The sequence below is a fragment of the Leptonotus elevatus genome, chromosome 15, assembly GCF_054856555.1.
Source record: "Leptonotus elevatus isolate MCC_2025b chromosome 15, RoL_Lele_1.0, whole genome shotgun sequence".
NCBI classification, from domain to species: Eukaryota; Metazoa; Chordata; class Actinopteri; order Syngnathiformes; family Syngnathidae; genus Leptonotus; species Leptonotus elevatus.
The window spans coordinates 8,259,709-8,273,460 of record NC_141253.1 but is presented as its reverse complement, the minus strand read 5'-3'; the positions used below and the strand labels follow the sequence as shown (position 1 = coordinate 8,273,460).

The 13,752-nt window shown below is 39.2% G+C and overlaps 1 protein-coding gene across 4 annotated transcripts in view; it reads right to left on the bottom strand.

Moving 5' to 3' along the window:
• The window catches only part of cntfr (ciliary neurotrophic factor receptor), a 203,945-nt gene that overhangs the window by 169,663 nt on the left and 20,530 nt on the right, over window positions 1-13,752 (bottom strand). For all 4 annotated transcript variants that reach the window (XM_086097748.1, XM_086097749.1, XM_086097747.1 and 1 more), the window contains one exon: window positions 3,491-3,528. The gene's annotated coding sequence lies outside the window, so the exon portion shown is untranslated. The remainder of the gene's footprint in view (window positions 1-3,490; window positions 3,529-13,752) is intronic.

The window sequence follows — 13,752 nt, the reverse complement described above, 5'->3', positions numbered from 1 at the left end:
GTCCTGTACCGTATAATGTAAAAAATAATATCTTTACACCCAAGGTAAAATTTCCCCCAAATTTTGGTTGGATTTTGAATCAACCTCACGGACGTTTAGAGGTGCCACTGTCGTGCTATGTCATCAAAGTGAGGGTACAGCTGGGTTAATATAATTCGTTAGTTTATGACTCCCTTGTCAGCAATTCTCGGTCGGGGCGATGGCGACTGCTGTGGATCTTAATTTGGCCTTGTCAGTGTGCGAAGGCTACATGTGCACTGTCAACACAGCTTGGGGTCCAGCTGAGAGCGAGAGCGTGAGCTCATGCCCCGTCTGCATCCACGGGACTTTGCTCCTCGGGAATGATATGCCTTGTCTTATCACGCCATGTCAACAGCGCTTAGGTCAGAGGTCGCCGTCAGTGATACTAATACTGACTCTGGAACATTGCAAGGCCCTGCTCGTAAAAAGAGTGGCTGTGGCATAATTATATAGGTCATCTTAAGGAAAAAGATAACGCCAATATTTTAATAACAATATTGCAACGACAGTGTAAAAAAATGTCCCACTTTTATATGTGATTTTAACTGCATGTGTGAACTAAAAAGTTTTTATTTTTTTATTTGTATTTTTTATTTTTTTATGAGCTGCTCAAATCCCTGTCCAAAACAATTACGCACATGTGTTTGCGTACTAACAACTAGACACAGACTGGCTGTGTAATGACAATTAGGGTGACAGGGCGACACTGGGGGTGGGGGGTTGGGCGGGGGGTATCAAGGCACGCACTCGCATTACTAGCGACCTCACACACAAGCACTCACAGGCAAAAAAAGATGTACACACTTTTACAGTTGACATGTTGAGTCATTTACTAAGAACTTTGCTGACCTGAATGCCAAATAGAGAGCTGCAACGGCACACAGAAAGCGATAAAGAATAGAAGCTTCTCATTGTTCCCATGTATTTAGTTTAGTCTTTGAAGGCAAAATGGGGATTAGTTGTGAAAATGCCCTTTGAGTTCGTCACATTATCCTCTACCACCCAACAAGTGGAGCGTCATTCACATGAAATGTCAGGATTTCGCTTCTTGGAATATTAAGTTCATCGCAAGTTGAAAAATATTCAAGGTTCGAGGTTATGCTTCACTCACTATGTGTGTGGTTTTGTTGTTATTCATAAAAATATTCAATATTCTTTGAGACACCATATAATAAGTTTAGATCTGTGAATTTCCAACTGTGACCTTTAAAACTAGACTGCGCTACAGCAAAAAAAAAAAAAAGAAGATATGTGCACATAAAATAAATGACTAATAAAACGTGTAAAAAGCAACAAAAAAATGTGTTTCTGTTTCACTGTGCAGCTGTGCTATATTTATTGCTCACTTACATTTCACCACTGACCATAAACCAAAGCTACAGCAGTTCCCAAAACTTTCAGACTAAAAGTTCAAGGATGACTAAGACTAAACAAGAAGATGACGACTATTTTGTAAAGATTAATGGATAAACATGTATTTATATCAAATCTAAAGGTGGCTGGGCTTCAGTATTAGTCTACAATGTCACGTGACATATTTAAGACACTTGTTCAGTTTTACATTTCATGTACCTGGTGCTTGTAGTATATCTGTTAAAGAAAAATTGGAATTTGTATTTATTTATTTATTTATTTATTTATTTTTTTATTTTTTTATTTATCTATTTATTTATTCATTTATTTATTTATTTTTTTTATTTATTTTTTTGTCTGTTTTGCTTTTTAAACTTAGGTCAATTAACTAATTTGCTCCCAAAAACATATAAATAACGTTCTATTTGAAATATTACCATGGTCTCAAAAACACATTTATATATTTTTTATGCTAGAGCATAGAGATGGCTTTGATGTAGCCTCTGAACTGAAGAGAATGCTTGAAGCAATGGTAGTTATTACAAAAAACGGCCAGCAAGTGGCAGCAGAGTATAAGAGATGAACCAGTGCCATGTTGCAAAAAGGCTTTTCCCCCCAGTGTTTTAAACTGATTTGTGAATAATAATGAAACTTAACTATATTTTAATGCTATTTGCTGCAAAATGGAAACAGATCGAAACGTACATATTTTTTTCCTGATGAAAGAAAAGACTCTAATCTTTCTTTTGTTAGGTTTTCCTGTTTTTATAGCAAAATAATGCAATATTCTATACATTTTATAATTGTATAGTGTAAGTAGTAGCCAAAATGTGGCATCTGCTTTTTTCAATCAAAAAAATTAGACCCCAGATTAGACCATACAGACCTTTCCCTTAAACTAGGTGGTCCAGAAAATATATTTTCTGAGTAAAGGTTTAACCTAACAAAAAAACATTATTTCAGTTCTGTATATTATTTAATTGCACTGTGATTCTCGCCTTCTCTTAAAGGTCATTGACTAAAACATCAGTCAATACCTATATACAGCCACAAATTTGTCAGAATGCGAGGTAAATGTCATTTTTGTAAAGGGTAAAAGTTATCTTTTTGAACACATTAGAAAAACACATTAGAGGACTGAAAGTACCATGTTTTAGCAAATGACTTTTTTTTTTTTTTTTTTTTACTCTTTGCAAAACCCAAATAATGTCAACCTGCTTCAACAAAGCATTCAAAACTTTCCATTTATCTTCTGCATTAGCTGCATAAGCAACAATGTGATAACTCGGATTCATTATGCACAATAATGTTCACCCAAAATATGAATGAAAACCGTCATTCTTGTAAAACTTAATAATTGACATCTGTGAAAGCTATCCTGTAAATGAAAAAACACAGAGCGTTCATGTTCAAAGCATTGCGGCGGTCCCAGACTTCCCTGTATGTAACCTTATAGTCTTGAGCTGTCATTACGAAGGTATGGCATTGGCCTCTATGGAATCTGGATATATTGCTACATGTGCATCCACTCTGTCGGGGTATTTAGTGGACAGGTGTGTGCGTGTGTATGTGCGTGTTTTCAGGACAGAGGAACTCGAGCCGCCTTCACTGAATCCTTTTCAACACCCGCCACCTCACATACGCACACACATAGTCACACGCGTCACCACGGCCACAAAATACGGCCACAGACAGCCGACGAGACCGCCACACTTGCCAGCCCAGCGGAGGTTACGACCAACTCTGCTTGAATCAAATGATGCTTTGGGAAGTGAACACCGAACTAAACTGTCATCGCCACGTAAGGATCTCTATGCTCGCATACGTCAGCATTTTGCAATATTTGCATCACACTGACAGCTGTTTCCAATCTGAGCCCGATACGGCTACAGCCATTAAATTAATCTGTATTTATCTTACAGCTATGACCCTTTTTCTTTCAAATCTCTCTTGAATCTGTTCATAATGATATCAATACGCAACATGCGAATTCATGTTTTGATTTTTATCGTTCATGATGATATAGCTTGGTATCACTTGGATCTGTTGAATTATGCAGATCTACTTATGAAAACACCACCATATTTTTTTGAGCATATTCACACACAAAAATTACCTTGAAGAAGAATCTTCAGCACAATCCTCCTCTTCGCCCTGTTGAATAGAAACCACAGGGAGTTAACGTTATGACAACTTTGTCTAAAAGATTTCAAAATCTGAAAAATTGAGATTTAGCCTTGCTAAATTCTTACACTACTTACATCCTTAATAGTTGCCGTTTCCCTCAACAAGCCTTCATCTCCTACTATTAAATAAATCATTTTGAGATACACCAAAGGTGGCATAATTTAGAATGTTGGCAGAAAAGTCATAAAACCCCTCAAGGGGTCATAAAAAAATTAATACATTTCACTTGAAAAGATTTGGGGGCTAATTTCCCTCTTCTGTCCAAGATAATCCACCTTACCATCAATATTTTATGATTATACAGCAATTTTTCCATCAGTCTTTTCATCTTTATCAGTTCCTACAAGGGAGGTACAATACTTTTTTTTCCCCCAGACTAATATCAGTATGAGTACTCAACTCTTGAATAGCCACCAATACCAAGTACTAATGGTACTTTTTGATACATTAAATTTATATTAAACCAATGACAAATATAATATATAATAGGCCTATATACCCCATTCTAGCATTTTGCCTAAATTTGTATGAAATAAATGCTATTTTTTTAACTTATCTTCATTCCATGTGCTCATAAAATACACATTTTGAATAGAACACACAATAAAATAAATTTAAATAAATAAATAAATACATACAATGAAACAATCCAGTGGCCAGAAAAAGTCCCAATCAAAATATGTGGTTGTATTACTTCAAGCCCTACTGGTATCGGCCACCATCTCAAGTACCCAATAGCTTGAAATAAGGTCGGTATCATCTGCCTGGTATCGGCACTTGTCCATCCCTAGTTCCTATATCAGTGGTTCTTAACCTTATTGGAGGTACTGAACCCCACTTGCAGCAGATATATAATGAAAACAGCAGAGGCCCCAGAATTGAACCCTGTGGAACACCATGCATTTGGTTGTACATGTGAATTCATATTGCACATATTTGTCTGACCACTTTTTTTCCTCAACATAGTTAGTACGAAGGGATTACAATAATAAGTAAATCACGACGTACCATCACAACAGTCACAAGTCGACCACTGAGCGCATCAAATTCCCTGCAGCACAGCAATTTAGAGTGATCACCTGCAGCCAAAAGCCAAGCAGGGCGTATCATCACAAATCATTTGAGTTTGGTGTGTCCGTTGACCTCCACTGAACCTCGGAGACTTACTCCCCGAACCCCTGGGGTTCGATCAAACCCAGGTTAAGAACCACTGTCCTGTATAAACAAGAGCCATATGCAGACAGGTTGAAACCTAAATACAAGCACCCAGATTTAGTGAGCTCTTCTTTCTGCATTCTTTTTTTTTGCTTTCTTTCCATCTGGCTTGCATTCTCTCCACCTGCCCATCCGTCTGCAGCCAGGGACAGGTGAGCCTATTACACGCTTTTCACACTGTCTGCTGCCACACGCGCTTACACCCCCCCCCCCCCCCCCACCACCACACACACAGACACGCACGTGTGCACTAGCCTCACTTCATGGTAACTTAGCATGCAACACGCATCACGACAAATCATCCGTGTTGTAAAACGGCTGTTGCTGCAGCCACGTCACAAACTTTGATGAAGCAGTCTGGTGCCGAATATAAAATTGGGAATAACTCCATTACAGCAGAATAGCCGAGGTTTAACGAGAAGAGCTACAAGAGGATAAGATGGGCTGAGCCCTGAAATTGGGCATTTGAGATTTAAGAGGGAGGAAAAAAATCCAATTGAATGAAACTCCAAATGCTGTCAGTCTGTTCAAAAGTGAAAAGTCTTTACCATGTCGACGAGGAGACTTCCTCTGTGCCGGAGAGCGGCACGGAGACATGTGTGGTTAGTGTGCCTGACTCGCAATTTGAGGTTCTGTGTTCAAATTTGAACTTGCACCTCTCTGTGTGGAATTTGCACGTATTCGCTCAGCTTGCTGGGATTTTTCCCCTGTACTCCACCTTTTTCATACATTTACATTTCAACGTAGACGTCAGCTTAATGAAAGACTCACAAATGAGTTGAAGCAAACATGGTGACGCATCATTTAGCTGTTATGCTGCACACAAATGGAATAAGCTATCAACAAAAGTAAAGTAAGCCTCGAGTGAACATACTTTTAAATGCAGGTTAAAACGTTACTCCCCCTCTCCTATCTTTGCTTAAGGTTTTTTTTTTTTTTTCACTGTACTGTCATTTTAGAAACCTACTTTTATTGATTTTACTTTATTTCTCTGATACTGAATGATGTTAACTGCTGTGTTCTAATTACCTTAAGATGTTGTTGAATGATTTTCACACAATTATAAGGAACAATAATCACTTGAAAATTCACACATTGATGAATAAAGCAACTTTTTAAAAACAATATTTTTCTGAATGAATAAATAGTGTTTAAACACGATATTTCTACTCGGGTTCACAAAAGGTCATGTCACATATTTTCATCTAGATCTAACATACATGGCTCTACAGTAAATTACATTATATACAAACCAATCCTATTCAGTTTACCTGTATTCACGTACATTATTTAGCTCATAGATGTCAAATATAATCAAACATTTTATGGTGAAATAGCATCAAAGTATCTTAAAATGAGGTCAAATTCCATACTTTCTAAAAACCTTACATAAAGATAATTAAAATGTAATGTGCCTGTATAAATTTTCACCAAGATATACTGTAAGCCTTGAATGTCTATATTATGTGGCTGCTTTTGTTTGTTTTCAAAAAACTCAATTTCTTTCCTGCCAGCATGGCAGGAAGGACACAAAAGAGCTGCAGGTGGCATGCAGACGCTCGAGTGCAGCAGCACCGTGGGGCTTGCGAACGTTGCCCATTTACAAGCATCTACATTTTTGTTTCCTCAATCTGGATGTATTTCCATGAACATTCATATTCATATTCAGCTTGTTTACTTCCTTCAGACTCTTATTTTTTTGTTTGTTTTACAGCTCAGCACTTCTTCTGCCCTCCAATGACGGAACATAAAGAGGTCACACACAAGCAAAGAGCACAAAAAATAATGTGCCAAAATAAAACAAACAAGCACATCAGCAAAAGCAAATCCCTCATGCTTTGGTATTGAGGTTGACAGCATTAGTTGGCAGAGTGAAAATTGTAATATGTGTTATATTAAAAATAGCAAGCCCAAAAAAATTATAATAAGACAAAGATCTAACTATATAGAAGATTTCAAGATTAAAGTAGATCAGGGCTAATTACTCTCAGCAACATGCCAACATCTGCACTAATCTTTATTGTGTTGTAATAGCCATAACATTGCAGAATTATTTTTGGATGAAGCATTGAATTCTTAATTAAGAGGACATAAAGAAAGTATCACACAGGTGAGATAAGGGTTAAAAATGTAGGCATGGTACAAATTATTGGATTATCCGTTGTGCTCTGGCGTTTTAAATGGAGTTTTGCAATAAATAATGATAATAATAATGATTCCCACAGGTTAGTAAAACTGTAGCTTTAAGAGTAAGAAATTGAGCTGGACTTGTTGGATCTTTGCTTAGAGCAACTCTTAATTAGAAAACCAGAACTGGAAAGCATTGTTCGATATGTGGTGGCGAAATTGGAAATAGGCCATTGTTGGCTCAAAGCCAGCCATCCCCATCTTTTGATCAGGGAACCACTAATGCGACATCAGACAACTTGGAGAGGTGCTAATTCAAATGAAATTCAAATGAGAGTCTGTTCCTTCACTAGTATCAATGTCGACATGGATGCACTACTAAAAACAAGAACACATTTAAATATGTCCTTTTCAAATAGATGTCATGCAGCAACAAATCCCGGGAAAATAATTGTTTTCTTGAACAAATAGTTTGCTTTCAAAATACAGGTTCGAGTAGACAATCAGGAGGACGCGCACACACGCACATACTCACCCACATACAAAATAATAAAAAAAAATATATTAAAAAAAAAGGAGCAATGATGATGACATTACCGAATGAACAATACTGAGCTCTTAACTCTTTGACTGCCATAAACGTTATAAAACGTTTAGCATAAACCTAGGGAAGGGCGCCGAGGACGTTAAAAGACGTCCCCTATGTTTTTTTTTTTTTTTTTCAAAAACGGGTGCAGGAAAGCCTTGGGCAGCTGTGCTGAAAGTATCAGGCAGATCTGATTAGTCAAAGACTCGTTTTGGCCCCTAGAGGGCAGCGATGACTCTCTTTGCACAAGGTTGGATGGGCCGCCCACCGTGGGCGTCAGTAGAAGACGTGAGGCGGAGCTAGAGTGTTGAGGAGACAATGGCTGATCCAAGCCACAATGGCTTGACCAAGCAACCGGTTACAAGCAGCTCAGCTTGAGCATTTTTTTCAAAGACGGAAAGCATCAATCAATACTAAAAAGCGCATTGATGTCAACGATGATGATGACAACGAGCTCTACGCCAAAGTTGGAAGCTTTGGCGTGACTGTTATGAACACGTAGTAAGCCTCACGGCTAAGCGCGGCTAGCGCGGCTAGCGCTGCTAAGGCCGGAAAACGCGCACAATAGCCGGCCGGGTACTTCTACACAATCGGACATTCGATCGGGCGATGGAGAGTTGGCATCGACCAATGCAGATTGATGATGATGATGAAGATGACTCCGAGCTCTACGCCAAAGTTGGAAGCTTTGGCGTGACTGTTATGAACAAGTAGTAAGCCTCACCGGCAAAGCGCGGCTAGCGCGGCTAGCGCTGCTAAGGCCGGAAAACGCGGAGCTGCACAAGCGGACATTCGATCGGACAATGAAGAGTACCCCGAGTCCAATGCATATTCATCGGAGGAGCGGGTACAGTCTGATCACGGAGAAGACACTGTTTCTGGACTACGATGCCACCATGAATGGAGTGGATAAAATGGATCAGAACATCTCCTACCACCCGGTATAGCAACTGAAGGACGCGAGGAAGCGAGACGTAACACCACCGTAACGTAACCGTAGCATGATCCTGATATTAGACTTGATGACACACTGCAGTATATACTTGCTATTCCCCGGAAAAAAACGGCCGGCAAGAAAGTGGCGCACGCGAAGAGGCAATCTGTTGTGCAAATGCTGTTGCGTCTCTTTGCACGCAGGAGAGTGTTACAAAAAGAAAAACTGTCGTTGAAACATCCACATATTTGTAAATAGCACCACAGTTGCACACATTTGTAAATAGTTTGCCAAATTGTTGTCAAATTGTTACACTGTTGAATGTAAATAAACGTATTTTGCTATCAAAAAACACTTTTTCATTCTTGGTGGTAGTGTTTTATAGAAGTAAAGCACTATTTAGGTGTTTGTGGCATCATTCATGGACAAAAAGAAGTGTCAAATTCACTAGAATGCATGAAATAATATCGTTTCACTAAAAGCTTGATTTCTCCGTATTTTGGTCCAACACAGGCGAAATTGGGTCAAACTAACCATTTTCTATTGTTGATTACTAAAGAACGGAATAAGGTAGAAACAAACTCTTTTTTTCTGATGAAAGATGAAAGTCCAATCTTTCATTTGGTAGTACGTGTGTTTCCATAGTCCAAACAGAACATTTTCTGTGGACCTTGAAAATCAGTCAAAATGCTTAAATCGGCTGGCACTGGCGGCATCCCTTTTCTGAAAACGTCTGGCAGTCAAAGAGTTAATAAGAAAAGGAGAAAAAAAAAAGGAGGACATTTGCAAGAATAAACAAATTGATGCTACAATAAACCAATAAACCATAGGAGCCACTCAAAAAACAATCGGAGTGAAATATATATATATATATATATATATATATATGTGTGTGTGTGATCTATATATTTGTGTGTGTGTGTTTATTCTTGTTTGTTCTGAACTGTGCCATGAAAATGTCTAGTTTAGACCAATTAAACTAGTTCCCCTTTGTCTTGGTCATCAACTCAAACTTTTTTTTTTTTTGGGGGGGGGGGGGTCTGCGAGCCTAAAATATGCGGTTTCACATCACAGTTTGTGGTCTGGACGCAAGTGGTCTGTGGGCTGGACGCACGCATGTTTCGGTTGCAGCAACACATTTATGTCACGTACGCATGGGACGTTGGCGGTCGACCATCGAGGCAAGCTTGGTGCTACTTACGTTACGGCACAACCAGCTCGCTAGCAACAAGTTTCACTACTAGTGTGGCTGAAATGTTGCAGACTTTCTCCTAAGTCAGTAATCATCACCTCCATGGCACCGAATAACTTCTGACAAGTATGGTACTCACGAAGGGATAACGAGGAAAGACGGAAAAAGCCATGCTAATTGCTAAGCTAAGCTAAGACTGACACAGCTAGCATGTTTAAATACCAAAATTAAGTGTTCGGAGTGATTAATACAGTAGATCTTACCATTTCTTAAGAACACTTTAGTTTTCGGGTCTCTGGGAATTTTTTTTTATAATTGATTCCTCAAACTAACTAATTGATTCGTAAACTAACAAAATATTTCAAGCTTTGACCGATGGCATCCACAAATTATATATTACAAGCACATTTTACACTTGGTAGTGTGTGGTGAAGATGTAAAGGTAAAGCTGTAAATAGCTCAAAGAGGAGAGAGAATAAAAAAAGAAAGTGTGTGTATGAGGGAAACAGGTTTTACTTAAACGGGAGGGTCAGATCACAGCGTCATGTGGATCAATATCTGCAAAGATCAAGAAGGTTCAATGTACAAAGAAAGTGGGGATTGCGCCAAAACAAGGGAGGAGAAATTGACTAAAAGTGTCTTGAATGCCTCTCAGAAGAAGCAGTTTGAGGTCTGGTGGCGATAGCGGAGACTGACAGATACTAAAATGGCATGAAATTGACATGAAAATGAAGGGACGCTATGGGAAAATGCCAACACGCAAAGGCACCTGAGGCTTGTTAGGGCTTGGGATAGGTTGGCTAAGCCCGATAAGATACCCGCCACCTTATCTGTGACCGTCAGACTGTTCACACACATGCTGTGAACACACAATCTGAGATATGAATAAACATGAAGCAAACACAGGGCATCCTTTGGCCACAGAACACGGTAAGAAGATTTGCAGACAGGTGTTCGGGACCACTGAGTCAGATATCAGTTCTGTGCTCGGTGGACTGTTTATGGATTGATTGCATTGGCCGCATGTGATAAGGGCGGTAACTGATCGGTAGGGGTTGGATTCCGTAAAGTTTGGTTGATCAATTGAATTGAGGTAAACATTTGAATTGCAACAGTGTGGAGGAAATCTCAGATGACACATTAGTCAGGTTTCATCCAATTGTTTAAAATTTTTTAAGCGAATTTACTGAAAATGCGCAAAACGGACATGCGACTTATGCCCGTTTCCATCCGTTCTTCAGCGAATATTGAGAGGGGACTCTGCCGCCGTATGTGGCGGTATACACCATAGAGATGTGATCCACCAGTAATTTAAAAGAAGAAGAAGAAGAAGAAGAGAAAGCAACTGCGCCGTGCCATGACGTCGTATGAGTTTGCTTTTGTAATTCTTGATAAACTGTAGCGTTTCTTTGCTGTTTTCCATCTAAAATAGCATCAATATTCGCTTCTTTAATTAATTCCAAAAATATTTCTGTTTCGTCGTCCCCCCCAAACATACCTTACTTTGTTGTCCGCCATTGCTTTGGGACTACAAACGTACGTGTGACGTAATATCCGGTCAAAACATGGGACGTGTATCCGGTCTTGTCAGCGTTTATTCGCAAAACCTCTTTCCATAGCCAAAATTCGCATTTTTCGATGTGCTTCAAAATCCACCCCCTCCAAGTGTAAAAACGTTTTTGCAAATTTTTTTATGCCCTTTTCTAGCGTTTCCATTCAGTTTTATTTTTCGCATTTCTTGAAAATTCGAATAAAAATTGACATGTTCCGACATGGTTGAAAGTCCTGTTCAAGTGTTCAAACACTGCAGTCATCAACGTATTGTTCACAGCTGTAAAGGGTTGGATCACATTTTTCTCAATAACACAAATAATTATTGTTATTGTTGTCTTCTGCTCAATTTGTCTTTTGGTATAATTTGCCTTTCACCAAAAATTGCCTCAATTTCTTCCGTAACCCTTACTAAGGATAAATGATATCAATGAAAGTACAATTTATTTTCTTTAACACTACATATAGATATACAAAATACTGCGTCTGAAAGACGGGTGCAATCGAGTACACAAAAACAGTACCAGCGCATTGCAGCATTGATGACAGTAATCTTATTTTAGCGCCCATCTAAATAAATGAGGCCCTAAGAGTTTGTACAAACTCGATTATTTTACTGTTTTCAAACATGAGGTTTCTATTTCTTATTTTGTGACGATGAACCTTCCAGCTAAACAGCTTCTAAAGCTACCTACCGTAAGTACAGTGACGGGGCTGCGACCTGCAGGATTAGTCCTTTCACTGCTTTGTGAAGACCACTGCAGCGGTGGTCTTACAAGAGGATCAGGTCATCGTGGTGAAAAAAGAGCTATAAGAGGGATACTGCACCAGATCATTTGAAGCTGCGGTCAAGCCAGACCACAGCCAATTTGCTGTCAGTAGAGGTTGAAAGAGGTTAGTTGGGAAAGGATCTAGTGGGAAGCCAAACAGGTTGGTACGATAGTCTTCAGATAGGTCCGCCCACACTGAATACAATTTTACACATATGAGCACTGTACATTTATAATGTAAAAGCAATCACCGCCATAATCCACCTTCATGACTTTGGCTGAGTGTGGGACATAGATTGGATTTTTATTCCCTGGATTCTTGACATAAAGGCAATGAGAGACAATCTAGCGATTCGATGGTCATCTAAAACCATGAATATTAATTAACAGCCTTGGCTACTTGACATTCATTTATCTGAAAGGGAACATCATAAAAAAAATATTAAAAAAAAGAGTATGGGTACTGTTTGCCAAGTACATGTGAGAATATATGATTGTGTATTATGTTGGTGTGTGTTTTGCTGGCATCATACTGTATTGTGAGCCTCCATAATGTACCAAGGGCATGCGGTAATGAAACTGTCCCAAAGGCTTCGCCGTCCTTCGCTAATGCAGGCCGTCAGCATTCAGCACAATAACGAGCTAGTTACGCCACAACAACATAATAAAGCTATACAGGGACAAAGTCAACAAAGTCACACCGTGACCCCGTAATTAAGAGCAAGGCATATCGAAAGACAAAAGGATGGGACACAGAGTGGGGCACAAAATGATTCGGATTCTCTTTAATCCATCGCAGGGGACGGCCATTTTCCCCAAAGTTGCTCAGGTAACAACCAATCGCGGTTCACCTGCTTGCTGAGTTTGATCATGTGATGTTCGCAAGCTGAGCCGTGATTGTGCAATGTCTGTTGACTATTTGATTTCGTGGCTTATTATGGAGCCGGTTCCCGAGACACGCTAGCTAGCTAAAAAGACGCACTAGGTTATGACACATTTTCTACAAAGCACTTATTTTCATATTTAGACCAAAATTTGAACTTTTGTGCTGATGGAAAATGAAAATAGAGACATTAAGGAGGTTATTTTTGGAGAAATGTCAATATTTTTTTACTTTTAACCTACCTTCTCCCAACAGAGGTTTAAAATAAATCGTACTATATCCTTCTTTTAAGCGTCACATCGTTCTCAGTGTTAGAAATTGTGTCTGGCGAAGCCAAACAATTAATGTCGTGGTGATGACTGAGTCTAATCATTGAAAAGGATCTAAACGAAGGCAAAATATAACTCTTATTCTCAGTTTCAGTTTCTCCTCTCCCCTCCGCCCATTTATCAATATATCCATCTTGCCGCATCTACTCACTTTTCCCTCTCCCACTCGTTTTCCTCATATCTGTCTAAATGTAATCAAGGACATTTCAGGTTGGTGTAGCATCCTGACCATAAAGATGTTTTACAGCTGACCCCCTCCCTCCTTCAACACGGCTTGTCCAAACAGATAGGAGAAAAGCCCTCGTGTCAGAGTCATGGTTCAGTGGTTTCTAATTATGTGCTCCCTGTAGAAGCTTGGTCAGAATATTTCATAGAGACCTCTGAGAGCGATAAGACAGAAGGGATTGCAGGACTGAACCAAAGACTGTGAGATTACTAAACAGTCGCCATGGGAGTATTGGGTATGAAATATCACTTTTCGTCCGTGAATTTTGTTTCTTTAGTACGGCTTTGTCCAAGCGTTACAAGATTGAAAGAGTCTTACTCTTGCTCCCCTCGTCTTAGATTGAAAACACAATGCTTGGCCAATGCACATATTTGCTAT